The sequence below is a fragment of the Pectinophora gossypiella genome, chromosome 10 (genome assembly GCF_024362695.1).
Source record: "Pectinophora gossypiella chromosome 10, ilPecGoss1.1, whole genome shotgun sequence".
Classification (NCBI taxonomy): domain Eukaryota; kingdom Metazoa; phylum Arthropoda; class Insecta; order Lepidoptera; family Gelechiidae; genus Pectinophora; species Pectinophora gossypiella.
In genome coordinates this window covers 10,586,610-10,613,902 of record NC_065413.1, presented here as the reverse complement: position 1 = coordinate 10,613,902, position 27,293 = coordinate 10,586,610, and the positions used below count along the sequence as shown (strand labels likewise).

The following is a 27,293-nucleotide window of genomic DNA, read 5'->3' as shown; positions in this document are numbered from 1 at the left end:
GTTAATATGCAATAACCCTAGCTATAAACTCGCTAAATACTGCAATAGACACAGTAGGAGACATTAAAAATATAGACATGACAGTACATAATGTAGCTTAAATTACGTGACTAAGAGGATAAGTACCTAGCTAAAATATTATGAGGAAAGTTTCAGCTAAAAGTGAAACCCTGACAACCCTAGAACATTGTAAGCACGTACATGTAAATTCACTGGAGTGTGGACGAAAACCATCAACATTTCATACTAATGTTGAAGCTTTAACCACGTCGTAAAAACGCGGGCATGTTATTTACCTTGTCTACGTGTTGACGGAAGTAATTAATTGGCGACAGAAAGTAATTGAGGTTTTTGCGGATTATTCCTATATTTATGAATTCATAATGGATGTTTATGTAGAGAAATTTTATTTTTGAGTGAATTTTACTTAGTCGCTAAGTCTGTTACGCTTCTTGACCCTTAAAACGTCTAAGTAATTTTAAAACTTCTATCTTGAATTTATTTGTCGTGGATATCGAAGATTTGAATTGTCAGAGTGGTACGTGTATTTCACTTTTAAGAGAATCACCCATTTATTTTACACTCGCTTATCTGAAGTCGTTTCTTTGTCAAGTTGAAAGACAACGGACTTTCTTCACAATTGTAGAACAAACTAATGCCAATCAAACGCATCCGGCCTTACAAATCGTGTCTGCCTCAGTAGTCGGTGCAACCGGCGCAAACGTCAATCTAACACGAAAGCCCGCAACGAGGTGTTTAATGATGCAATAATTTGCATACGGGTCTGTTGCAGTGCTACCCAACCTATTCTCACGTCCGTCTGGCCATCTGTAAACTTGCCTTTTACAGAACAACTCTTGTTATGTGGGACATGTGCTAAATATCGCGGTCGACTTCGTGTCTTGTTTTTTCGATCACCACTACGCCTTGTAGATCAACGCCTCTAACATCTGACTCATTACTAAGGTCAGTAGCTTACCTTTTAATAGATGCCTTTCTTTAAACTAGGTACTGGACGGCAGAGTAATTACCTGGAAAAAGAAAAAGAATTGTTAAATTATCATACAGTTAGCGACAATCGTTAAAGTCGAGCTCACGCTAACGTATTCATTAAAAAGAAGTTATAAATGAGTTGAATCAATTAGGGAGTCTATAAAAATGTGTAAAATCGTACGCCTTATTTAGTTCGAAGTCCCGCGCACGGGCCGGTCTGCTAAAACCCGGGCGCGCAATCTGACATTTATGAGTGCCATAAAAACGCTCAAGCAGTGACTTTTACTACTTGTTTAGTGAACATAAATGTCTTTGCCTTACCCGCGCTCAACGTCGTCCGTATTTAAAAGCGCACAGTTTCGTGCACAGTTTTGCTCCTTTTGCCCCTTTTTATTTACTGTAACTGTACTGTTATGCAACTGTATAATGCTTTGGTTACTTTTCAGCGGCAATTTATGGGTGTCGTCTTTTGTCTTTATTTTTACTGCTGTGAGAACATGGTTTGTTTTAGTTTTGTTTGGAACGCTTGAATTTTGCATCATGACAAATGAGTCTTTAAAAATTCAGGGTGTTTTATGTTCGTCGTAACGCGCCGTCCAGAATTTTTCGTATGCTCGGCAGCTACTTTGTGTGCAGGAAAGATTGTAAGAAATCATAATAATTATGCATTACAACATGAGGGGCATTGATGTGTTCATATCTTGATCGTGTTTACATCGCTCGTAAAACTAATTAGGCGCGTGCGTTTATTATTCAGGACTCTTGAGCTTCTGTTTATTACACAGTCAAGGATTGTATACAATTAGTGGGTAAGTATTGTGTATTTGCATAAAAATTGGCGATTTGGTGTTTCTATGATTTATGAGACGGTTATTATCTATTCCAGTTAACCATCAGAACGGTAAATGTATAATATATGCTATTTTCCATACTTAGTCTTAATGTAGATAGGGAAAATCAAATCACACATAGGAATTTTAATTGTGGTATTAGCTGCATGTTGAGCCAATCATAGGTTTGTACATTTGTTTTGGGTTCCTAAGCACACATCATATAACGAATTTTACGACAGTTCCTAGAAAGTTGGGGATCATAAAATGCTGTTTACTTAGATGGACATCGAACTTCCTATAAGGTATTCTGTGGCCGTCTGAACATTAGGTACGCTAGCCCCAGGCCACCCACAGCCTATGACCACATACTACCAGGTACATGCTCAGGCTATCGAGGAATAATAATGTTACACCTATGTTGCTCAAGGCTATAAAAACAATAGCGGCAGTTGATTGCTTTCTGCCCTTTCCCGTTTCATATTTATAATCATTAGAATTTGCTTCTGTTACTGTTTTTATCTCGTTAATATTTATAGATGTCAAGAATTTGAAAAAATGATCGAAATGGGGATGTTAAATTATAATGACACAATAAATTTTAATTACATAATGTGCAAACTGCGGTTGGAATAGGTAGGTGACGTTCTTTATGTTACAGGTTAATATTTGGTTTAGTTTATTTTATTACCACTTACTGTAAATTACTTGCTTGTTCAACGTTGAAAAAACAATGAGGCATGTGGTCAGCTGTAAGGATGTACTTCTACTATACATTTATACATTTTGTAATCGCGACAGCGTCTTGTCGTGTTATTGGTATTTCAGTTGCCTACATACCAGCTGTATTACAATCTTTCTTTTTAGGTCAACTTGATTTTGCCTCGAAAGTCTACGGTTATTTCAAGACCTATATAACAGTTACTGCTTGCTATTCTCTACCAGCCTTTGTTTACTTCCCGAGCCAAAAGAAAGTCCTTCTGCATACCATAGTAATATATTCGTCCGCCAAACCATACCTTGTTTTCGCTACAAATTAGACAATTAAGAGTCGCTGTGTGCTGCTAAATCTATTCAATTAAAGCTTCGTACGCAGTGGTCACCTACCGCGTTGATTTTTTCGTCATATGTATGCATCGTGCGATTCGCGTTGGCTTTTCGCATATCAATGCGATGGACGAATTGATAAAAAATTGCAGCGCGTGTCGTACAGAGATACCTAGGTGTGGTGTGATTTTGAAATGTTTATGATTGCGGTGTCACCTGAATAATATTTGCAAATTAGAGGTATATGAGGCAAGGGCCTGAAGAATTTGTACAATTAGCTAGGTGCTAGAATATTTCCATCAGGGAGAAGGCTTATGTAGATAAATAATTGATTTACTAAATCTCATTGATGAGTAGTCTGAGAATAGACATCCCCTATATTTTGTAATGTTATATTTTGTTAATAAGTATGTGATAAATTTATGTACTACCTAACTACCAAAAGGTCGGGGACAAAAATAAACCACAGATTCTTATTCAAGATTCTTGGCTTATCTATTGCTTGGATTCCCCTGATAGAGATTGTGAGCATGTGAGTATGTATACAATATTACATTAAGACTACCCTGACGACGACACCGCAGAAAATTTAGGGTCACGTCTGAATATAAAACGTTCCGAAATTTTCTTCGACAAGGAAGCTAATCAAATAGACAACAACAAAGGAACGTTTCTGATAATTGATCGGTGGGTGTCGATAATAAATATAGTGTGTAATGTAAAGGTGTTTTGTTTATGAGGCGTGCTGTGGTCGGATGGTCACGCGCTAGGGAGCGTGGATCGCGCGGCGATTGACTGATCTACTGCCACCGATAGTTGAGGATCGGACACACTGGCTACATTAAATGACTAAGAAGAAAATCCACCTGATGAAGGCAAGATGGTACACAATGATCTTTTTCAATCAAACGCGACTCAGAGTGGCTCTGTTAAAGTAGGATATCGGACTACCAGTAAGTAAGACAGGGTAAAACTTGCGACGATCTCACCTACAAATAACACAGAGTAGATTAGATAGCAGTGAGTGAAGACATAGTCTCTTATGGCAAGTGTCGATAGCAAACTGTCATGCATTTACGTTTAATCTTATTATAAGTACTTCGTATTTGGTTAGGTATCTTTTTTGACGTGACTTATTGTAGATTTGTGACTTATTGCAAATGGCATTATCTACTTGGCCGGATGATTAAGTATCTACTTACTCAATGTAATTATATTCGTCAATATTATGAAAATTATTCTGATTCAAAATTATTTCGAACAAACAAGTAAGTTTACATTCTTGTAACAAAAAACCATCTCTATATAAGTTGAAGAACAAAACGTGTTCATGAATTGAAAACATAGCGGTATCATGACAATCCCATAATTTGCACTTAATGAAGTTTTGTCAATTAAGGCATCTTGTTAATGAGAGCACAAATGTAGAATTGTTATTATTATTAACATTGAAACTATTACCACTTTTATGTATAAAGATATAATGTTTGCAATTGCATAAATTTGTATTGCACCTGCACCACGCAAACTTATAAATAGCATAGCAGTGTTAAAGGTGTGTTCATTCATAAACTGTGATATCAGTAGTGAAGCAATAATTACGCTTAATTACTATTTGAACACAGCTACTGGGAGCTACTGTAATACTTTACTTGAATAGAAATAAGGCATTTACTATTTAAAAACTGACGCTGATTAGAGCACTAACGCGTGCAGAATTGTAAAGTAGAATCTTACTATATTGATTACTACCGCTTCCAATAAACTTTTTTCTTTTAATTTATTCTTAGTTATAAACAGAAAAAGTATAAGTAAATGAACCCAGGCAAAAGTAAATAACATTCCTTTTTGACCTGAAAGTGTACGTATTTCAAATTTATCATTACTTGATAACCGTATGTCCACATCTGGAACGCAATTTGTCAGCTAGCGTTATCTTATCAGACGAAGCCAGGCGCCTAGCCAGTCAGCTGTCAACCCATTATCTCTAAAGTAATAGTGTAATAGACACTCACTAATTGAAGACTGATACATTACTAGCGTTTTATTTACTCGTTAACTAGGCAGTAAAAAGAATCGCTTGTTAATGTGGACAGAAGCGAAACTTGATATAAACGTGTTTACCCTCACTTGTATATTTCTAAAGCTATCTAGATAATGATTAGATATTAAACGATCGATAAAGAGATTATTAAAGTAAACAACTCTTACGTTAAGTGCGCTTATGTACATAGATGAGTAACTTTATCAAAAGCTTTATATAAATTCAAACAAAAGCTCGGTCCCTGAGGAACATAACACAGAGGTAAACATCTGAAATGCGAGAAAGCGTTTACATTGTGTACTAGGCACGGGGGGCAATCAATCAACATAGTATGTATAAATCAATCAATCTCAAGCTCCCTGTGCCCTCATCTTGCTCACGGTCTATCGATTGCGACGAGACATTGCCAAGCCGACCAAGCCAACCGAGCGGCCAATCCGAGCTCAGATCCAAATGTTAATCACCAAAGTGTCGAAATTATTAATTACTGTGTGTTACGCATGCAGATTGGTATGCTAACGAATGATTAACTATGCATGTGTGCGAGCTCAGATTTAGATCGAGCCGCGTTTGGATAGGTTGTTGGTGTAGTATAGAAATGCTGGTGCGTATCTATTGTTGAATTTGTCACTATTCAAGATTCTAAAATGTCTCTTTCATACCTACCTTAGCCTTTAAAATTATGTTTTCTATTTTTAAATTATAGATATATTTAATGGTTTAAACTGACACCTTGCTATTTGTAAAAAGTAGGTAATCAGTATGATTTCAATGTTAAAATGGATTAGTAATTTAGTTTTGTACTTTGCATTGGAAATAGAAACAAAATATCTTTAAAAATAACAAATTATTACTTAAGTATATTACTTCGTATAGTATTTCACAACAACCGATAGTAGCGAAGTGAATGTAGATATATATTCTATTCATACCCCCTCCCCTGGACTAGGAGAAACAAGTCCAAACCCAGTGTTTAAACGTGTAAAGGATGTTTATGAGTTTATTATTTATATTAAAGTACCTACGCAGTTGACTTCCTTAAATGATATAGTAGAATAGTAGCAAACGAGGCACCTTTTATGTCAAATGAACTGTATACAGAGAGTTTTAATCTAATTACAATCTAGCCTTTAAATTGGCATTTGTCGTACGACACCATTTACTTAATACTTGACATTTAATGAATTCAATCGTGTTTAATTAGAGCAACTTGTCTGACCGCAGTTAAGAGCCTTTCTGTTTTAGCCCGTGACCTTGTATGGTACAAAAATGATCTTATCTGCATTCAAGAAGAACGGTCATTACGAGGTCTTACCAAACTATGCTGAACAAAATAACATCCATTTTAAAGAGGCCATCAGTGAACCGTATGGTGAAAGGTTATGAGTTATGAGCTTCATAAATAGTTCATCATTATTGGAGAGGACCATTAAACTTTTTCGACTTTTACGAAATGATCGGGATGATAAGCAGCTGAACATTTTGTTTTATTTACAAATTAAGGTGGATAAGTTAAGGTGGATCTCCAAAGGATTACGCATCTCCTGTAAAACTAAGAGATCATTACGATTCAATCTCTACAAAAGCCAAAGTAAAAATAAAATAAACAAGAATACTTACTCAAATTATTGCAAACTATTGAAAAAATGCATGTTTCGGGCACAGAGGAACTACAACGACAAACGCCTCCAAAACAGTAACAATATTGGTAGAGATTCATGGAAAATTATAAATGAAGAATCTGAAACTGTAAACTTGAAAAGTGACATTACAAAATTAAATATAAAATCAAAAATAATCACAGACGCGAATGAAATAGCTGAAGCTTTTAACGAATTTTACATACATCCAGCTAATGACATACATAGTGTCAAATCTCAAAGGGCATACAATTTAGATTACCTGCCAAATTCCTTTTTTCTTCAACCTGTTGGTATAACAGACGTTCTAAATACTATACAATCACTTAAAAACTCAAATGCTTGCGGCCATGATGAAATATCCACGAAAATACTAAAAAAAAGTAAAATCGAACTAGCTAAGGTCCTCACTTACCTTATAAATCTATCATTTGAGACTGGTTGCTTCCCAGAAGCTCTAAAGCTTTCAATTGTAAAACCAATCCACAAAAAAGGTAATAAAGAAACTATTGCGAACTATCGACCTATTACGCTAATCCCTGTTTTATCAAAAATCTTTGAGAAATGCATACATAAACAAATTATGAATTTTTGTATTAAATTTAATCTCATAAAGCAGGAACAAAATGGATTTCAACCAGGAAAATCTACAACACTTGCAGCCTTTAATCTGGTCCATAAAGTCGTTTTAGGTCTTGACACAAAACAATGGACGACTGTACTATTTTTCGACATGTCCAAGGCTTTCGATTTTGTGTCGCATGACATTTTGATAAAAAAATTGTACAGCTACGGCATACGTGGACCAGCCCTATCATGGCTGCGAACCTATCTTGAGAACCGGAACCAATGTGTGGAAATTAACAAAATAGATGACCTTAAACTTGTTACCCCCCATCGCTCTAGAATTAAATCAAATAAATTTGGTGTACCTCAGGGGAGTGTCTTAGGACCTGTATTATTCTTATTGTATATCAATGACTTACCACAAATTACAAGACATGCATGTATTATGTTCGCTGATGATTTATCAATAATTATAAAAAGTAATCCGGATAATATAAATATTTATGAAGATGATATTAACAACACTATTAAATCTGTAGTTGAATGGCTTGACACTAATAATCTCTGTCTAAATCTAAAGAAATCCAAATATATACAATTTAATGTGAAAGGACGTAAAGAAATAAACCTTAATTTAAATTACAATGGAATTACACTAGAAAAAGTAGATAATGTGAAATTTTTAGGCATAGACATTAATAGTAAACTCAATTTTGATAACCAAATAGAAAAAGTTAGTGATAAGCTAAGTAAATTTGTTTACGTCCTAAGAAGACTGTCTAGACTAACTTCACAAAGAGTTACACTACAGGCTTACTACGGGTATGTTGCCTCAGTTCTCAATTACGGACTCCTGCTATGGGGCAATGGCAAAGATAACAAGAGAGCACTTGTAGCTCAAAAACAGTGTATTAGAGCCATCTGCAACAAAGCACCTTATATTTCGTGTCGTCCGCTGTTTGTAAGCTTACGAATTATGACAGTCCCTTGTATGTATATACTGGAGGTGTTTAAATTTGTTAAAAAGCATGGACATTTGTTTAAGACAGCAGCTGATATTAATCCTAGAAGGAGACGACTACCACACGAACTAGCAAGGGACTACTGTCCAAAAACTACACTTTGTTTAGAAAGTCCTCATAACATGTGCATAAAAGTATACAATAAGATACCTGATAAATTTAAAAACGGACCCACTAAAGTTATGACTTTTAAATTACGCGAATGGCTTATTACTAATAGTTTTTATAGTATTAGAGAATTTTTGAATTTTTGACATTTGCATGCTAATTATAATTAGCAGGATAGAGATGCTGTAACACTGCTTTATACCATATTGTGACTCTGTACCTACCTATCCTAAGCGAATAAATGATTTCTGATTTCTGATTTCTGATTTCTGAAATTAAGGACAGATGGCAGTTGCTTCTGCAAAAACTAGACATGGCAATACCTGCAGGTTAGGTAAGCGGACCGCGGACGATAAAACCTAGGGAGATGATGATGATTTGAAAAATAATGATCTAAATCCACTAGAAGCCCGCAGGTTCAGAGGTAGGCAGTATATTGTGCAATAACATCTCAATAAGTCACTGCGGCGTTTCCGAGCCATTTGCCGATGGACGTCGTCGATGTGCAGCCACATGATTTGTGGCGTCGAAAGCTCAGCGGTCGATCGTATCGACTCATCGACACTGCTGTTCGTTTCTCGATGAATTTTGATGAGTTTCGCTGAAGATTTATTAATTTATTGTTGGTAACATCAAAGTCTTAATTATAAATTTTACTGTAATATTTTTTCCTATGGCAATATTACAGGACTTTACGCTACGGACTTTGCCGACGAGGCACGTTTTCTTATATCTCGCTACTTATGTAAATAATTTCCTTGTTTTTAAAGTAATACAATCCACTTAACATCTCGAAGGGTTTTATTTACCGGGGCAACCATCGCCTTCAACATTTATAACAAGTTAATTTGTGACTTATTTTGAACTTCTTCTTTTGAAAATTTTGCATCAAGTGTATTATTAGTATATTTTTTAAACTGTTGTTTGAATAAAATGATTTCTTAATAAATCTGGCGACAAGGTATGGAGCAAACTGCATTATACTATTGAACTGCGGATTGGTAGACTTCTAAAAGACGGTAGGTACAACTGATGATAAGTCTATAATACGTCTGCATGTTCTTAGTTACATTAAGCTAAATCAAAAAAAAACGAGATATAACCATGTAACTTTCTTTAATCAATTTACGTCACGTAGCTAATAATGTCTCTTTTGATGTATGATAATATCATGGGTTCAATTCCCATAATTTATTTACATGAATAATTTTAAATTTGAGCTAGCAATAGGGTATATATGTCTTTGTTTTCATATCTAGTACTATTGTAGATAGAAGTCAAAATTAGGCAGCTTGCTGATTGAAAGACAGAAGTCTACCAAAGCGATTTGATACAGAGTAACGTGGTGAAAAATATCTAAATTGATGCGCGATTCACTGAACAGTATTAAGGTATCAAAACTTCTGTGTCCAGCAAATACCTTGAAGCTCTTACTAAAGTTATAACATACGATTTAACCCATAGATAATAGTTATTCAATACAACACGACCTCGCCCACAACTTTCTTCGCCAAATTCGCCACCGGGTTAACCAGCTCCAAAACAAATCCTGGAATCGCCATCGATACTTCCGGGAAGCATATCGATGTCACTACGCCCCGGCCCTACATTAACATTCACCGAACAATTGATCCAAGAGTTAGCACGTATCGAATAGAATAGAGCCATAATATTTTATTACCCCTTGTGCGCCTTACTAGTCGACGCATCGAAGTTCGAATTTTAAATAAAACCCAGCGTGGTTATTGATTGGTATCGATCGATTAGTAAACAACTTAACACTGACAGTTTTGTAATTGCAAGTGCTGTTTGATGTTATCAAAACAATAAATACTTATATACGAGATATAAATCAAAACTTTAAGTTCATTAGACGATACTTTTTATATAGAACGTTAATCATTTTAAAAGTATCGATCGATAGTTGATGTACGAGTATAAAAAGTTTATTTTCTTATATATATTTTTCATTGACAGAGTAAAATAATGTTAAATCTTCTCCTACCGTGTGGATTGTGAGGTGGATTAACAACCTCATCAACCCTGGTGTCAGTGTTACTATTGAGCCGCCAAAGGCCTCTGAAATGACAAATGATATTAATATACATTTAAAGTCATGAAAGCCCACATCTGTACAATCACGTTTACCAATTTCATCACGAGATTTTCACGAACATTTCTTTGGTAGTACGTGTGGGCAAATGAACTCATAATCTTGGTTGAAATTAAATGCAGATAGAAATAGGGCTAAGAAATGTTTATGCATGGCCCACAGATAGTACTCGTTGGTGCATTGCATAAAGCTTGCGTGCTATACCAAATGCTTATTTGCTCTATTGTTATAAGATGTACCGTAAGCAGATAATTCTGCTTATAAAAGTAATCTTCAGTGCATGTTTCACTAACACAGTTGACTCGACCATTATAGAGGGCGATACGGCTCACTACCTATCACGTTGGTCTAACAGAAAGCTGGTGAGGTGTGGGTACTTAGTTCATCCTGCGATGGGTATACCCTCTGACTACCTCAAATGGGATATAGTCGTAGTTTATGTTATGTTATAAAAGTAATATTACAATAATATTTAAAGTAATATTACCTATCACGTTGGTCTAATGGAAAGCTTGGTGAGGTGTGAGTACTTAGTTCGTCTTCCAATTGGGATATGATCGTGATCTTATGTTATGTTTGTATTATGTTAGTAGTATTGTGTACTTCATTCAATTATAATTATTAATAATATATAAGTAATATTTTTTGTTGTTCTGCTGAGTTGGGACCGAAAAGCCATCTAGCTACTTTTTTTCCCGGGCATTTGGTAAACACATTAACAACATACTATAAATAATATGGTGGGCAAAGTCACAAGTAATAAGAAGGCAACTAGCCACTTTTGATAGGTATAGTCCGTTCAAGAATGATCTTCATAAAAGGTAAACAAATATGGCTGCCGATATTTTTTATCTGTGTCAAACTGCATACTAGTGAAGTGCTGAATTGATTTTAGCTCAAGTTATTTTATCAAAATGAACTGACTCTCTTGGGTTGTTTGAATATTTTGTATGATAATATTAAAATATATATTGTATGTTTCTTTGTGGTTATACTAACTCACTTTGAAAGACATTTTTTCTGCGCTTTTCGGCTTATTAAGTACAGTACACTCACTTAAGTTATTCACGGAACTGACTCGTTTTCCTGACCTGAATGAAATGTCTCATCACTAATCGTCAAATTGACAGTTAGCCACAGATTAACAAGAATTTATGATGTCAACTTTTTTGTGTGAGTTTTTGTTTGATTTTTGTTTTTACATGAAAAAATGTGTTTTTAATAATTATTTTACGTTAATTTCACATTTAGCTAAGAAATCATACATCTATTGAGTGCTACGGATGTTATTAGAAGAATACTTTGCGTAGTTTAGGTGAAATTCGAACATTCTTTGTAGTAACAGGTTTGTTTACCTTTTATGAAGATCATTTTTGAATGGACTATACTTAAATCTAAGATCGAAAAAAAATACACGGAGAGGATGATGATGTAATTGTTAACAGCTCGTCCTGGCTTAACAAGAGCTGCGTGTTTAAATTCCGTCCGAGTCAGAATTTTCGATTTAATTTTCTCTTCACACATAATATTGGTTCACCTGACTTTCTGTTTTTTTTTCCTGAATTATGTTATGAGTTCCGTAATTAACTTACCTACATAGAAAAAAAGCGACTTGACTACGTTTCTTTCCATCTCTGTCTAACCTAAGCTTTTTTATCCTCGGTTTATTTCAAGCCAGTTTTGCTATCTGTACGTAGGATTAGAACGTTCGCTGCACTAGGCAGTCGGCTTGCATATGTTCAACTGATTTTTCACGGCTTGGAACCCCGTGCAAAGGGCACGCATAGTGTTGCAATCACGACCCGTGATCACGACCAACCTTTACATTCAAATACTTGTAAATAACACTCTAAACCTTTACTTATAAGGACGAAGGTAACCGCAAATCAGACGCGGCCATTTCAGTTCTCTTTTCTGCAGTTGTCGCGAATGAATTAAGTCTTTATATCTGGCGAAGTAAAGACGGTAGTGACTGTACATGAGTGTGGTAAAGAGAATGTCTTTAGACCGTGTCGCTACTAGCCTTAAGTGCACTAAGTTTGTTTAAGAGATAATAATCGCTTCGAATGCTTTGTTTCATAGATAGAGACGTTGCAGTTGATTTATTTTTATTCGCCGGCCTTAGTGCACACGTGAAATAGTTTTAGTAACAATTTAGGTTAGCAAAATTACTTTTATAGACATTGTTGATGTATGTTAGAGGATTTTGTTTGTTGAAAAGGTTTTAGAAGTTACTTAGTAAAGAGACATTGCATGGTGTCTAACAGCGCTTATAAAATTATATTATTATGCATTTATAAAGCTAAATAATTACAATAATATAATTTTAATTTGGAAACTTATCATTTCTGACAAAAAAACTTAAAATGAAAAAAAAATATGACGTAAGCTCGGGTGAGCGCTATAAAAACAAAAATCATTTATTATTTCTGCACTAAACATCTGTCAAAAATAACTTTACCAATTTACAAATAATAAAATCAATTTAATCAATTTTTTTTTATTTCAAAAAATGGCAAAAGGGATCATTTTTAATTGAACCTTAACTATAGAGTCCCTTTTGCCATTTTTTGACTGAATTCGTACATCACGCTCGCAGCGTTACCCCGTTGGATGGCGAGTGAAATATGCCACAACATATTTCCATATTTTTCAACATATTTCCGCAATTGGATCAATTAAGATATCTAACGAATGCCGAAGAGCCGTGGTAGCCCAGTTGGTAGAACGCTTGCCTCTCACTTTGAGGTCGCGGCTTCGAATCCAGCACAGGCCTAAACCAATGATTGTCGAATTCATGCTTGGATCATATATGATTTTCACGTTCTCGGCGGTGAAGCAAAACCTCGTGAGGAAACCCACATTCCCGAGAAATGCATATTCGAAAGTATGTGACCTAACCTGTATTGAGCTGGTTTTCATTTCGCGGATTGGAACTACAGACAGGCAGTCGCTTCTGTAAAAAACCGGACCTGTCAAATCTTCAGATTAGGTAAGCGGACCCTGTGAAAAACGGGATTATGCTAGGGGGCTGAAGATACCTAGCGAATGCAGGAAGTTCCTTTCCTACATTTTATTGTATCCAACTTGATCGAAAGTATCCAAGCATAATTGCATATTCAAACTTCCAGATCAGACAAGAAATACCAAATTAATAAAAAGTTCGTGTCAAATAATTTTCCGAAACACATTTCCCTTTCTAGAGAGGAAAAATCCAAAACATTCGCTAACCTGGTTTATTAAAATAATTTCGTAGAAGTGCGTGCGGTGCGTTTCCAAACTGCTTTTTGTCACGCGAACTCTATTTACAAATTTACTTTTACCTTCCCAAATTAAACGAGTCTCTATCCAACACTTTCTTCCTAAAACCATAAGGTCTAAAGTCTTGTATGTTATGTTTTGGAAAGTGAGAAATAATTTGGTAACCTAAAGCACTTTTTGGGAACCTAATCAGTGGTTGTGCCTGTCCCTCTGACTTATTGCTCTGGTACAATCATAAATATATGTAGATATAACGTAAGTTACGTTTTTAATTCACGGAAAAAATGATTAAAGTTTTCTATAGTTTTAATATTTATACGTTTCGTTCCTTTTAAAGTTATTACTTTGAAAAAAGTAACTAAATGTGAATAAAATATTTTGTTTTATCACTTAATGGGTAATGAATGAATGAATGAATTGTCTTTAGACAACTTTTTGTCTATAGACAATGTTGTCTTTAAAAAGTAACTTAAACCGGAGTTATTCTTTAAGGTAGACTAAGGGGTTTCTTTTTACTTTTTTTTGCGATAGCCTGTTGGAGTACAAGAACTATACGGTCCACTACTAAGGCTCCATCTGACTAGGACAACATCTTTGCAGTTGTATAAACGCAACGCCACCTGGTGTATTTATGGTTGCGCAACCAACAAGACACCAGGTGTCAACTGCATAGATTTTGTGGCGCCTCTTTGGTGTCGTAGTCCGGCCAAGTAATGACATTTGCGGCAAATCTACAATAAGTCACGTAAAAAAAAAACATAAGTAAACTTGGTGTCATAGTGAAGTATTTATTTATTATACAGTATTTATTTATTTACTTTTAATAGGTACTAGAACTTATCGATAGGAACTACAGACGTGATTTTAAATACGTAAGTAAATACATTTTTTTCTTAATATAAAAAATAATATTATGTATCCAGGGCAAGCTTAAGTACTTGCAAATAAAAGAATGTAAGCAATACCTCTGTTGCATTGCACATGATAATGTAATTTACAATACAATGAAGTTGAATTTCGAACAGAAATGTATCGCATTCTTTACATTCCTCTACTTCGAGATATATATCTGACTTACTTATATCCCACGGCATAATATTCGTATCAACTTTACTTTTCATAGAATTTTTCATTTTATAGCTATATAATTTTATTGTCATTGTGATTAGATAAGCGTAGTGTAAAATTTATGTCATGCGAACATTACATAATGAATGTACGAATACGAAATGACTGTATTATGATGTAGACTAGGTATAAGACGCTAACAACCAGTATCGATCGATGTCTTATGATTACAAATAATGAACCGTACGTTATATACATACATACATAAACAGCCTATATACGTCCCACTGCTGGGTACGGGCCTCCCCTCAATCAACCTCCCCTCCGGTTGATTGGATATGGAGCATACTCCACCACGCTGCTCCAATGCGGGTTGGTGGAGGTGTTTCTACGGCTAATAGCCGTGACCAATGGCTTAACGTACCCTCCGAAGCACGGAACCATCTTACTTTTTCAGACAATCAGGTGATTCAAGCCTGAAAAGTCCTTACCAAACAAAGGACAGTCTCACAAAGACTTCGACAATGTCCCTATCGGGAATCGAACCGGACCTCCAGATCGTGAGCCTTACACTCTAACCACTAGACCACGGAGGCTATTAAACCGTACGTTGAACCGTATGTAATTAAATTATAGTTTATATATACATACATACATAAACTCTCGCCTATTTCCCACCGGGGTAAGCAGAGACTATAGAATTCCATTTGCTTCGAAAAACTTGCTTTGAATTATAGTTTATCACATTAGTAAACTTGTAACGCTAAGCAACTAAACACATTCTCCGTTTTTACTTTTATACACCCAATCCAGAACCAAAATATGAAAGTGTAACAATACCTATAAAAATGGTTTCCACAAAAGCAATTTCCAGCGTTTTGTTTACTCCGATACACGTTTGTCTCGAACACCCCTTACATCTCCTCGAGTAGATATTTTCTCAAAGGGGGGTGCCCCCCTCCCGGACATAGACAAATGACACAGCGCCCCTGGCGGCGGCGGGATGAATTATTGCCACCAATCGAGAGCCATCCCGCCAGTCGCCATTTTTAATTTTTAGGGGTAGCGAGCCCCTACCGGTTATTATTATTAAGTAAGGGGTGCATCCAATATGACGGATGTTGATAGTGAATGGGCAGTTATGATATTAAAAAGTGTTAATCGTTTTTTTGTTAATGAGGAAAAGAGTATGGCTGATATTACGAGTAGTAGTTGCCTACATAAAAATAATTATACTTAGTCATTATTTTATATAGTTAAATATGGTGTGAAATACCTAGTAAGTAATGACGTAGTGTCTTAACAATCGATTCATGATATTTAAAAAAACATCCTATTACCTAATGCTCTTAGAAAAGGTCACATCACGACCTTATAAATATTGATTGTTTATTGTCAAAATAAAACTTTACAATGCACATATTGAAGTAATAAGTTACGTCGAACACAAAAAGCTACGCAATGAGCTTTTGTTTTATAGCTCATTCATGAAGCACTTCAAAAACAAACGACTTAAACCCGATAACAATTTTCGGTGCTATAAATTAATATCCCACCTTGCAAGTAAATCCCTAGTTTATCGATACTACCGTTCTATACTGTAAATATTTAAAGAACAGGCCATTAAAATGAAGTTAAATGCGCTATAAAAACTAATGCGCTTATAATCGTCGATACAACAAATTGAACCATAAAGGCATAAACAGGCATCAGTGTACATATAAATCACGCCATCTAACGCCGCGGTATCGAACTACAGGACACTCGACGCTACACTATCGTCTCAATCTCTCGGATGATGAACGACCAATTTTATTGCGGCAACACGCTTGTTTATTTACCGCTTTGTAATAGAATGTCAATAAACAACGTTGATAACTGTGCGGCAGTAAAATAATAATAAAACACGACATTTATGAGTGGAGGTGGCATGGCGCGGGATTACGGGAGGTACCTTTTTTTTGGACTGCGACATCTAGCGGTGAGTAGACGAAGTTTGTTCTAATTTCGATTTAGCAAGAAAGAGTTGTGTTGCCACGTTTTTGTTGCGACGACAAATTGCATTGGTTCTTGTTATAATTGATTAAGAGTAATTGGTAATCACTAGTTGTAACGTCACATCAATAATTCATTGCTAATAGTACGGTATGTCTGACATGATGAGTGTAATTATCAGCCCACCCAGTTTACCTGCAGTCCGCAGTACATTGGCAGACGTGTTATTGAATTATTTATCTTTAGGTTGGCATTGTTCACCTATAGGGTAAAAGCCACTTCAGTTAAGATACACGTTATACGTAAACATTCCGATTTTTATCTTTAGGTTATACAGGCATTTTTTACAATTACTTACAGACATAAAATAAGAGGACTAAAATCGATCTAAAGCTTATAATACTATTATGGATTTATTCCTATTGGAATTCGGCATCCGTTTTAAAAAAAAGTTTATGACCTGTCATTGAATAGTCTATTACAAGTTACTTACTTACCGGCTTTTGACAGTTTCTAAATCATCACAAAAAAGTGAATTATTCCAATATGAACAGAGTCGTAAACTAGTATGCCATTACGAACAATTATAAAGGACATTAATTAGAAAGCATTCCCGGCTTCATTACAAGGCTTCGGGCCTATTCGACCCTCACTGACCCTTGAGGAATGCCCACAATTAGAGGACTAAAAATTAATGTCCTAACTTTTGAATAAGAATTTCTAGTTCCGGAATTTTATGTCTTTCGGTTATAATGATGTACCTGCTTACTTCCAAATAGATATATATATTGGTTTCCTTTCTTATAAGAATATCGCCATATGGGAATGCCCTTATAAGTAACCTTTTATACATAGGTATTCCTCCACAGTTTCAAGATCTTGTTCTAAAAAAATGAATCCTTACCTAATTATCATCAAAAATTTTTATCATAAAAGACCAATAATAATCTCCAAAAAGCCTATAAAAAATCCATACCCACACTGGAAGCATTTAACCACCCAATAAAACAGCGATGGACGTCGCTAATCACCCTAATCATGTCTCCAGCAGTATAAATAACTCTAACGGTTTATCTATGCGAGTTATTGTACATTATGTGGGAACAATTACACGGCCATTAATCAGAGAAGTCCTCCGACAGTATATTGTGCTTCCGGCCCGAGGGCTTCAACCCTTCCTGTTGAATTACGCCCTTTTAGGGCCGAAAATTTCGGCCTGCCGGGCCGAATCGACCCGACCGTCCGACAGCTCTTCCGTGCCTCTCAACTTAGTTACAAGTTTACACTTGATTAGCCACGCTGAGTTTTCCGAAGTGGATCCGAGGATAAACTTTGATTTATAGAGGATGTTTCAGCTTAGCTGTGTGTAAAATGTGTGCCGTTGATGCTAATATGGTCGGGGAAGGGCTGCCGCAAAAATGTGGTCTGCTTATGTTAGTTGAGAATTGCTAATTCTTGCTGTTAGGAACATTACAACCATTTAAACTAAAACCTGATAAGACGTATATTTATGTCAGAAACTGTGTTTTGTTTTTTACTCGTACTGAATTCAAAATGAAATCCTTCCAAAGGTTTCTGTTATTTTCGGCCAGCAATCTTACCCTTCTGTTCCAAATCCAATTACTCACAAAATTATAATTAAAGCGATTCAACATACTTCTACCTAAGCACGTCAGTTGCACAGGAGGTACTAACGGCGTTTTAAAGAGCGACGTAAGCGCAGCCGCGTGTGGACATTAATAATTTTGGCGGGAACAAATGACACAGCTGATTAATGATTTACGTAGCCAATTCCGTGTCCATGGAACTCGCCAGGCAAGCACATACGTGAATATATGATGCTACATGTGGGTTACTATAGAATATATATAGCAATAGGTGTACAGGTAACGGTCAGCGAAATTTTGTCGTGGAACAATGAGCTTCTCTGAAACGATTGTGTACTCATTTATAGTTAAATTTTCCGACGACAAAATATAAAGTTAAGCTGGTTCAAATTGACATAATAATATTATTACCTTCCTAGGTAAGGAACTTCAATAATTTGCTATACATATTCTCTTCCGTGACAATAATAGTCAGATGTAATACAGGTAAAAAAACGTACAGTCAATGCACTAACGGCTTCCGTGGTTCAGTAGTTGAGCGTTGGGCAATCTGATGGACCCGGGTTCGACTGCTGTTAAGACCATATCACATAAAAGATTGTGATCCCTAGTTTGGTTAGGACATTGCAGGAAGATCACCCGATTGTCCAAAAGTAAGATAATCCATTCTTCGGAGTGCATGTGAAGCAGTCGGTTCCGGCTGCTATTTACTTAAGTATGTAGTCGTTACATGAACAGTGTCAGGGGGCCATTGGCGGCTCAATAGTAACCCTGACATCAGGGTTGATGTGATCGGTTGTTCATCACACAACCCAAAAGAAGAATTGTATTAACATAAGTAAATATGTTTTTAGGACACTGTTAGGGTAAGTGGTTACTTATGTTACCAACTGTACCTACCTACTTCAAATACTGTAACTAGCTATAGGTATCCCCAAGTACCTTATTACAGCATGCATCTGCGCCAAGTCAGGTGTCCCTTTTAAGGGTGACCACTCCAAAGGGTAGAGCTAGGCCGCCATGATTTATTGCACCCTTATTGATATCCATTTTAATTTTCCAATATACCTTCTCTGGAGTATAGCCCTCTATGGATGTGAAACTTGGACACTGACACAGAAAGATGAAGAGAGACTCGAGGCCTTTGAAATCTGGTGTTGGAGGAGGATGGAAAGAATAAGTTGGACTGAAAGGTTTACTAAATAACGAAAGGGAAGTGCTAGTAAGAGTAAGGGAAAAAAGACAAATATTAAGAGTTACTGAGAACAGAAAAGAGGCAAGATGATTGGACACTTAATAAGAATTAAGTATATTTGTCTCTTTTCCCTTACTCTTACTAGCACTTCCCTTTCGTTATTTAGTAAACCTTTCAATCCAACTTATTCTTTCCATCACACATGACGAATTTATTAAAGATAATCATAGAAGGGAAACTACAAGGAAAGAAAGGAAGGGGAAGACCAAGAAAAGCTTACACGGAACAGATTAAAGAAAAGGTGAACGTCGTGTCTTATAAAGAAGTGAAAGAATTCGCCTTTGATAGACAAGAATGGAGAATGCTACACCGACAAGAGCATGGATCTTAAATTAGTGATGATGATCTACTCTCGTGCTTCGGAATGTACTTAGAAAACTACTTTAATTATACTTTTTGGGGTAATTAACATTAAAAAAATGTGTAGATGCTAGGTATGTAAGTATACCTAACTTATGTATAAACATTGGAACCTAATTGCATGTGCCAAAAGAATTGCAGAAATGATAGCATACTCTTGCACTGATTATAAATAAATATCCTTATAAAAGCTTTAAACAATTCAAAATATTATTTTAAAGATGTTACAGGAAATTCTGATAACAAATAATAAATAAATGGAGAATGTTATGCTCTAGTAGATGTGATTTTAAAATAGTTTAGAAACATAAATCGTTTAACTTCCGACCAATACTAAGGGGATAATTCAGCTCTTTATTCTGAGTTAATATCACCGCAAAAGTATAGAATTGAAAATAATTTAAAAGAAACATTAATTTTGCCACGAAAAATTTCACTTGATACCAACTCAGAGTCATGGTTTGAATGATTCTTCAAAGTTTTCGTTAGGATGTCACTAACAATGTAACCAACACCCGTAGTATATAAGTAACTTTATAAAACTATTTAAATTATCGTAGTATTTGTTTACAACGTGGGTTGTAACACATATGGACGTAGGTAATTTAGCGAAATCACTTGATTTATCGTTTTGTCTTTTACCGCTAAACTATTTTATTTTTAGAATGGAAATAAAATGGAGAATCGGGTCGGATTTCATATAAGAAATTATTTTTATTTATGTTGAACAGATCGAAATTCTTCCACAGCGTACGTGTCGTCAGAATTTTCAATTTTATATGGAATAGTCACTGTTACAGAACAAGTAAGGTCGATTTTTATTTTCTTAATTTGAAAAAATGTGATGACGTCATCAGAAGAATGCAATGCGTGAAGTAAATGGATGGCATCAGAATTTTCAAAATGAATAATAGAAGCGAACTTCTCTGTTTTATTATATGAAAGTTCTGACAGCGCGTACGATGTGGAAGAATTTGATCAACTTTCAACATAAATAAGAAGAAAAGCGTGGGATGTAGATGTAGCCTCAAATTTCTTGAATACTGTTAAACTTATGCACAGACCTAGAGGAATATTAGAAATTATTTTGTCAAAATGTGCTAACCGCAATACTTATTAGGTATGTCACATTTGATAGCGCTTTGAAATTTCACTTAGAAATTATTTCAGTTAACAGTGAACATCTAACATAAATACATATTCCCTGTACTTCATTATTCATATATTCACTAACAATAGATTGTATTCATTGTAATACAATATAAGTGCTGCTATTATGTGTCTGTTCTAATTCTAAGCCGTTCTTTAGAAGATTTACTTGCTGGATAAAATTGTCTGCCATTTAGCATCCGCGCCGATATCACAATACCCACTGCCAGCCGATTTAAATTTATTTCGGACGTCGGTAACTTCCAATTTAAACCTCTTAATCCTCTATGATGTATGTCGGTATTCGGCAGGATTAAAAGTTCCACGGAAAATAACCGGGAAAACCTTTTCCGGGGTCGGATTGACCCGGCCAGGAGTGGGATTAGGAGCACGGGATTGGATATACATAAATCTTGGCGAGGCTTTAGGGCGACGCAATTAAGCTGGGACACTGATATGTCATTTTGTGACGAGAATCGTGCGATACTAATCTATGCTAAGCTGTGTATGTAGGGCATAATTTCAATATTAAAATTCAGCGGTGGCTGCGTCGTCCGCACAATGGTCGGTCTGTCGGGCATGGCGTCATAAATAATTCAATTTCATAGTAATAAAATACGCGTGACCGCTGTACGGCGTGAAAACTTTTCAGCAATTATGGGTTGAATGTAGCAAAAAGCGGTCGATCCGACACGGGGTCCGCGAGGTCCGGACGGACCGTAACTCATGCATCAGCTTGCGGGGAAGGGTTGCCCGAGTGCACCGATGACTTATAGTTTGTATTAATACGCTCCGAACACTGCCTCCCTATCTGAGAGAGCTTAATTAATTTATTGTGAAAAACGGCCGCTCGAAGCCTGGGCACAATGTTTAGGTTTGAATGACCTTATCGTTAAATCGATACCTACTTACTTAAGATACATTTAGCGACAACAATTAAGAGACCTGCCTAAAAAAGCGTTACTTCGCGACAATGCTATTTAAAAATTAATGAAAATGGGCTGAGATATAACTGATATAAAAATAGTACCTACTGAAAACTTATGATTACATGGAGTGGCATTTATATGGACAGACCTAAGTACCGTAAGGATCTAAACCCGTAGCCTTATATACAAGGGTCTTATATAGTTAATAGTTCATGTTAATTTACATTTTTGAATAATTGTTGTTATTGTTTTTTTTTTTAACTTTTTTATTCTGTTCAATTGAACAGGTATTTAAAAAATAAATAAATAGTTGAAGTTTAGATAAAGTATCACAGAGTACGAAATACAATCATTCCGTATCAAAAACTGTGTAAGCACAGGTCATTAAGTATGGAAAGAATTTAATTTTAAAAACATAAAAGTGGGAATGAAAATGTATGCGTAGTTCACATTGGCTCGACAAAAAGCGCAAAATGGACGATTGTGTGTATACAGCCTTTATCTACGGGCTCATCAATAATACCAATAAATTATTGATTTATTGCACTTTGATTACCTACAATTAGATACGCCTACTCTTAGCGAGTTTTTAGTAGAATATATCTGCATTATGTAAACAATAATCTCGTTAATTGCATTCAAGTTCAATACTAAAAGGAAATTGAATGATATGTGATAAAATCTTGTATAGTCCATTGTGTAAATACTACTCCTTTACTGAAATGTTCAGTTTCAATGGTGACAGGTAAATTATTATTAAAGAATGACCAACCTGTGAAGAAAAAATAAACGCACCTATAATACATAATAATATGACACTTTTCCGAGTTATTCCGTTCTAATACCAAAAACTAATACCATTTAGTATTAGTTTATTTCCGAATTTATGTTCCATTCCCAACGAGTACCACTTTTTTTTTAATAAAAATTCTAATACTAACGAATACCAAAACTTTAGTGTTTATACACTTAGCTTCACAAAGTCAGGTTTATAATTACCTACACCTTGTTGAAGTTATCGCCTTGGGCATGTGCCTGTATGGTAACTTATAGTTGTAATTATTAGATAAATAAATAAATAAATAAATAACTACAAACTTCAAATATAATTAGTAACAAATAACAATAAAGGATAAAAGTAAATCATCATCAAAAAATCTAAGACAGAATCGGTATCCATGCTTAGCCGCCCGGATGTATCACGAGCAGCCATTAAAATTAGGGTTGGGCCACGGTCTCGCTAGGGCTGGGCCGTGGCTTGGGGCCCAAAAAAAAGAGACAAAAAACACACAATGAATAACTGCCGGCACCGATGTCGATGAGATGAGAGATTTCTCCACATCCCAATGTTGTTCTTGTTACATGTAACTCAATATTGAACTCTTTTTGACCTTATTGTTTGACTTTATTGAATGCGCCGGTGAATGTTGCATGGATGTATTGGAAATGCAAGTAGATTAAAAAGTTGAAGAGAAAATTAAAAAGGTTAATAATATTTAAAAATATAACATAAAGTGAAATGTGTATCGTTAAAAAATAGGGGACGTATTAGAATATTATTATTGCTTTTAAAAACGTAATAATAAATAAAAAAATATTAAAATATGTTTAAAATAACACTAACTATAATAATAATAAAAAAAATAGAATAAGTTTATCCTGTCAATGTTTTGTAAATTTGTGTGCAATAAAGTGATTTTTATTTTATTTTATAATAAAAAAGTCCAAATTATTATTACGATTGAAAACGACTACCTAGCCGATTGAAAGCAAAAAAGATCTAGCAATCAAAATTACCACTGAGGAAAATTTTGCCGCCTGCATTCACCCGAGCCAATTTAACACTTATGCGACCGAATTAAAAAGAATCCGACAGACAATTACACCTTGTAAAAAACGGGTTACTTCGAAAATTATCCGGGTACGAAATTATAAAGCAATTTAGTTACCGTTACTAATTTAGAACCGGCGCGGCGGAGCTCTCAATTTGGGAGGGGCGAGGGGAGAGGGGCGACGAGGGCCCCCCTTGGAGGGGCGCAGGGAGCCCTAATCTAAAAGCTGTCAGTTAACAGGGCTAGGCAGCTGTGCACGCCGCCTCGTCTGCTATGTATACCCCGCTTTATATTCCGGCTAGCTAATGCACGCGGGTTTGACCGTCTCACTTTTTAAACAGAATAAACTAATTAGATACCCTTTTTTATAACAACTGTATTTTTGAATTCTTAAAATAGAACAGCTTATGTACCTAATTTACTTCTTGGCACATTTACAATTAAAATCATTTTCCTTTTCATAACTTCATTGACAATAAAGATAACATCACGTTACGTGCCAACATCGTATGAACTTATATTAAAGGGTTAGAGTGTCAAAATTAATTTAAACTGATGATAATTTTAATGTACAAAGATAACGTTAAAGATATCATAAAAAGTATAAAGTGTCCGCGTTAATTCCCTTTTTAATTTAATAACAACTTTCAAGCATCGAGACAAATTAATCACTTGCGCAGTGTCATTTTGATTTACGACTCTAATAGAGCAAGAAAACCGAATTTCCTCATTAACTGATAATTTTTAACAACGAAATTTATATTAGAAAAGGCCAATAAATCTACTACCCACGTTGATTAAAATCTTTTTTAAACACCGTCTAATTCTCGTGCGCCTACGCATATGTAACTAAATTTAAAATTTGAACGTGTTCTATTGGAAATATGAACAAGGCTTCTCGCTCATGGTGAAAAAAAAAGGTTTTTATATTGAAAAGTCGAGTAATTAGCATACGATAGAGGTGAATTCGATGTTTGAAGACACTAATTCGTCGATTCTATTTATGATATGTGTTTTTTTGGATTCGACCATAACTCTATAGATTTTATTGCGACACGATCACATAAAGTTGTCTTACAGAATCGTGGTGTCTGATTTCTAATCAGATTCCGAAATAGAGACTATACGAATACAGTCCATAGAAGGAAATTATTAGTAAGATGAGACAATTTGCTTACATTTAAGCGTTTAGAGTCTATATATTTGTACTTAACTCTTGAATTTTATGGGTACAAGAAGCAGACCATAGAGAGAAAATCACCGCTTACTCGGGTCGATTTGTTTTCATTTGAATAAAATGGATAAGATTTTAACATTTCATTAAATAGATGTTTTAAAGACAGTTGGTTCTTGTAAGGGTCCGTCCAGACTCACCGAATGCGCCGCGAACGCTCAGCAGATACAGCTTGGTGCGCAACTTTAGCGCAGCACGCGAACTTGCATATTTAGAAATGACGTGGAGCGCATAGACCCCACCCGAGTGGTCGATGATGGATCGATTAATTATTTATTCTCAGACGACGCCCAGGTCCGAGGTTCGCGCCCAACTGGGCACCCTCAGGCCTCTTGTCTTAAATTTTGTACCCTGTTAGAGACCTTAGCGGTCCCCATTTGTCCGGTCAAGTAGTTAATGTCATATTAGGCAAATCTGCAATAAGCCACTTCAGAAAAGAAGCACGAGCGGCTCGCGAACAGATGCAATTCGCAAGCCTTTCGTAAAAAGGCGCGTTCGCCAATTCTGAACGCAACTTAATCCTAAGTAAATATTTACTTAAATTTTTGATCCATCAACACCGCCTCTTATAATTCACATACTCGGTAATAAGTCAAAATGTCCCATGCGTGCTGACGTACGCTTGCAACAGAAATATTTACTATAACAATTACCTACTGCCTACTGTATATATAATTTTCTTCATACCTACCTACACATATGCTGTTTGAATAAATTATGTATAATATTACGTAAAGCTATTTCTATTTTATTTCCCCGCACATAAATTATTTCCTTATCCAAATAGTTTTCTGTAATTAGACCGACAAAGGCAGTCAGTTTATAAGAACGGGAGCCATATTATCAAAACATTCAAATGTAAAGGAAGATATAGCGAACTAGTATCAACTAATTTACTTAAACTATGCTTCTTCACCAGTCTCGGAACTAGTTTCAAATACATTTTGAAATAGACTATCCACTCTTAATTAATTAAAAATAACAAGATCTTGTTTCTCACAATTTATGAATTTTTAAGTAAGTAAATATTTCGTCAGTAATTGTACGTAATTTCAAAGCTGCGTACTAGCGCGTAATGTTTAATTAAAGTTTTAGATTTCATTCAGTATTATATATGCAGGAATGTCTACTTATTATCCTCAAGAATGCATTATTTGAAAAAATTACGTCGTTATTACAGTACAATTTTAGTTTAAAAGAAGTATTTATTATCTACGTTCTCATCTGTCTGTAAATGAAAACGTGTTAATATGAACGTTCGATTCATAAATAAGTTTATTTATATGTATTCCAAAAATGAAATAAATTAGAAAATTAAATTTCAATAACTCTGATGTAAAACATATTAAACGTTAGCTATTGGCAATATCTCATGATATCAAAATGAAAACTTCTTCGCTATTCAAATACCAGTTTACTCAGCCCAAAGTAATCGGGAGATACTATAAATATAAATACACCGATTATGTAAAGAAGCTGGCACGCTGATAAGCATAATATTGTTGTCATTGCTTGAAAATTTCTGATTTGTATTACTTCACCAGATTAGTTTTTCTATCCCATGTAAGTAGGTACTAGATATTATGATCGAAAAGTCAAAAAAACTAAAATGATCCGTATAATACTGATCCTTGATATTTATGTGCACGATGTGATCATTTTATGGATTCAATGATTAAGAAACATACGATTTTATTTAAAAAAGTACTTGTTGTTACATTGTGTATTAAATTGCTTTAGGATTTATAAGTAGTTACATTTACATACATAAGAATTGTATTAAGTATGTTCTTTTTGTGATTTGTGGTAATATGAAGTGGTAGAGAAATGTACCAATATACCTATACCAGCTCCTAGCGTACGCACAAAACCGCATTGCAATGATACTCGGTAAAGGTCAGTTACAATTTATCAGTTATGATTTTTATGCTTTTTTAACAAAAAATAATGTAAGCATGATAACAGTGACAAAAGTGCAACCTTCACTGACTAAATTTTAAGACAAAGGCAAACAAATGCTTCGAAAGGCAAGTTAAAAGGAGAAATTTCATTATCCGTTCACTTTTAACTAAAAAATCTTTGGCCAAACGGACATTTCAATAGAGACAGAAAAAAATACTAAAAAATAAACAATAGAAAAAGCTCACAAGGCTACAGTGGAGGCCGGACGCCAAATGAAAGAACTTTGTAAAAAAGTTTGACACATTTTTAGAACATCAGGCACGCAAACGCAACGTAC

General features: G+C 35.2%; 1 protein-coding gene across 2 annotated transcripts in view; it reads right to left on the bottom strand.

Annotated features, from left to right (window-relative positions):
- LOC126370114 (homeotic protein antennapedia-like) overlaps positions 1-27,293 on the bottom strand; it is a 188,259-nt gene that overhangs the window by 114,516 nt on the left and 46,450 nt on the right. The window contains exon 2 of one of the 2 annotated variants that reach the window (XM_050014853.1): positions 980-1,031. The exons of the other annotated variant lie outside the window; for it this stretch is intronic. The gene's annotated coding sequence lies outside the window, so the exon portion shown is untranslated. The remainder of the gene's footprint in view (positions 1-979; positions 1,032-27,293) is intronic. 2 annotated transcript variants of the gene reach the window in all.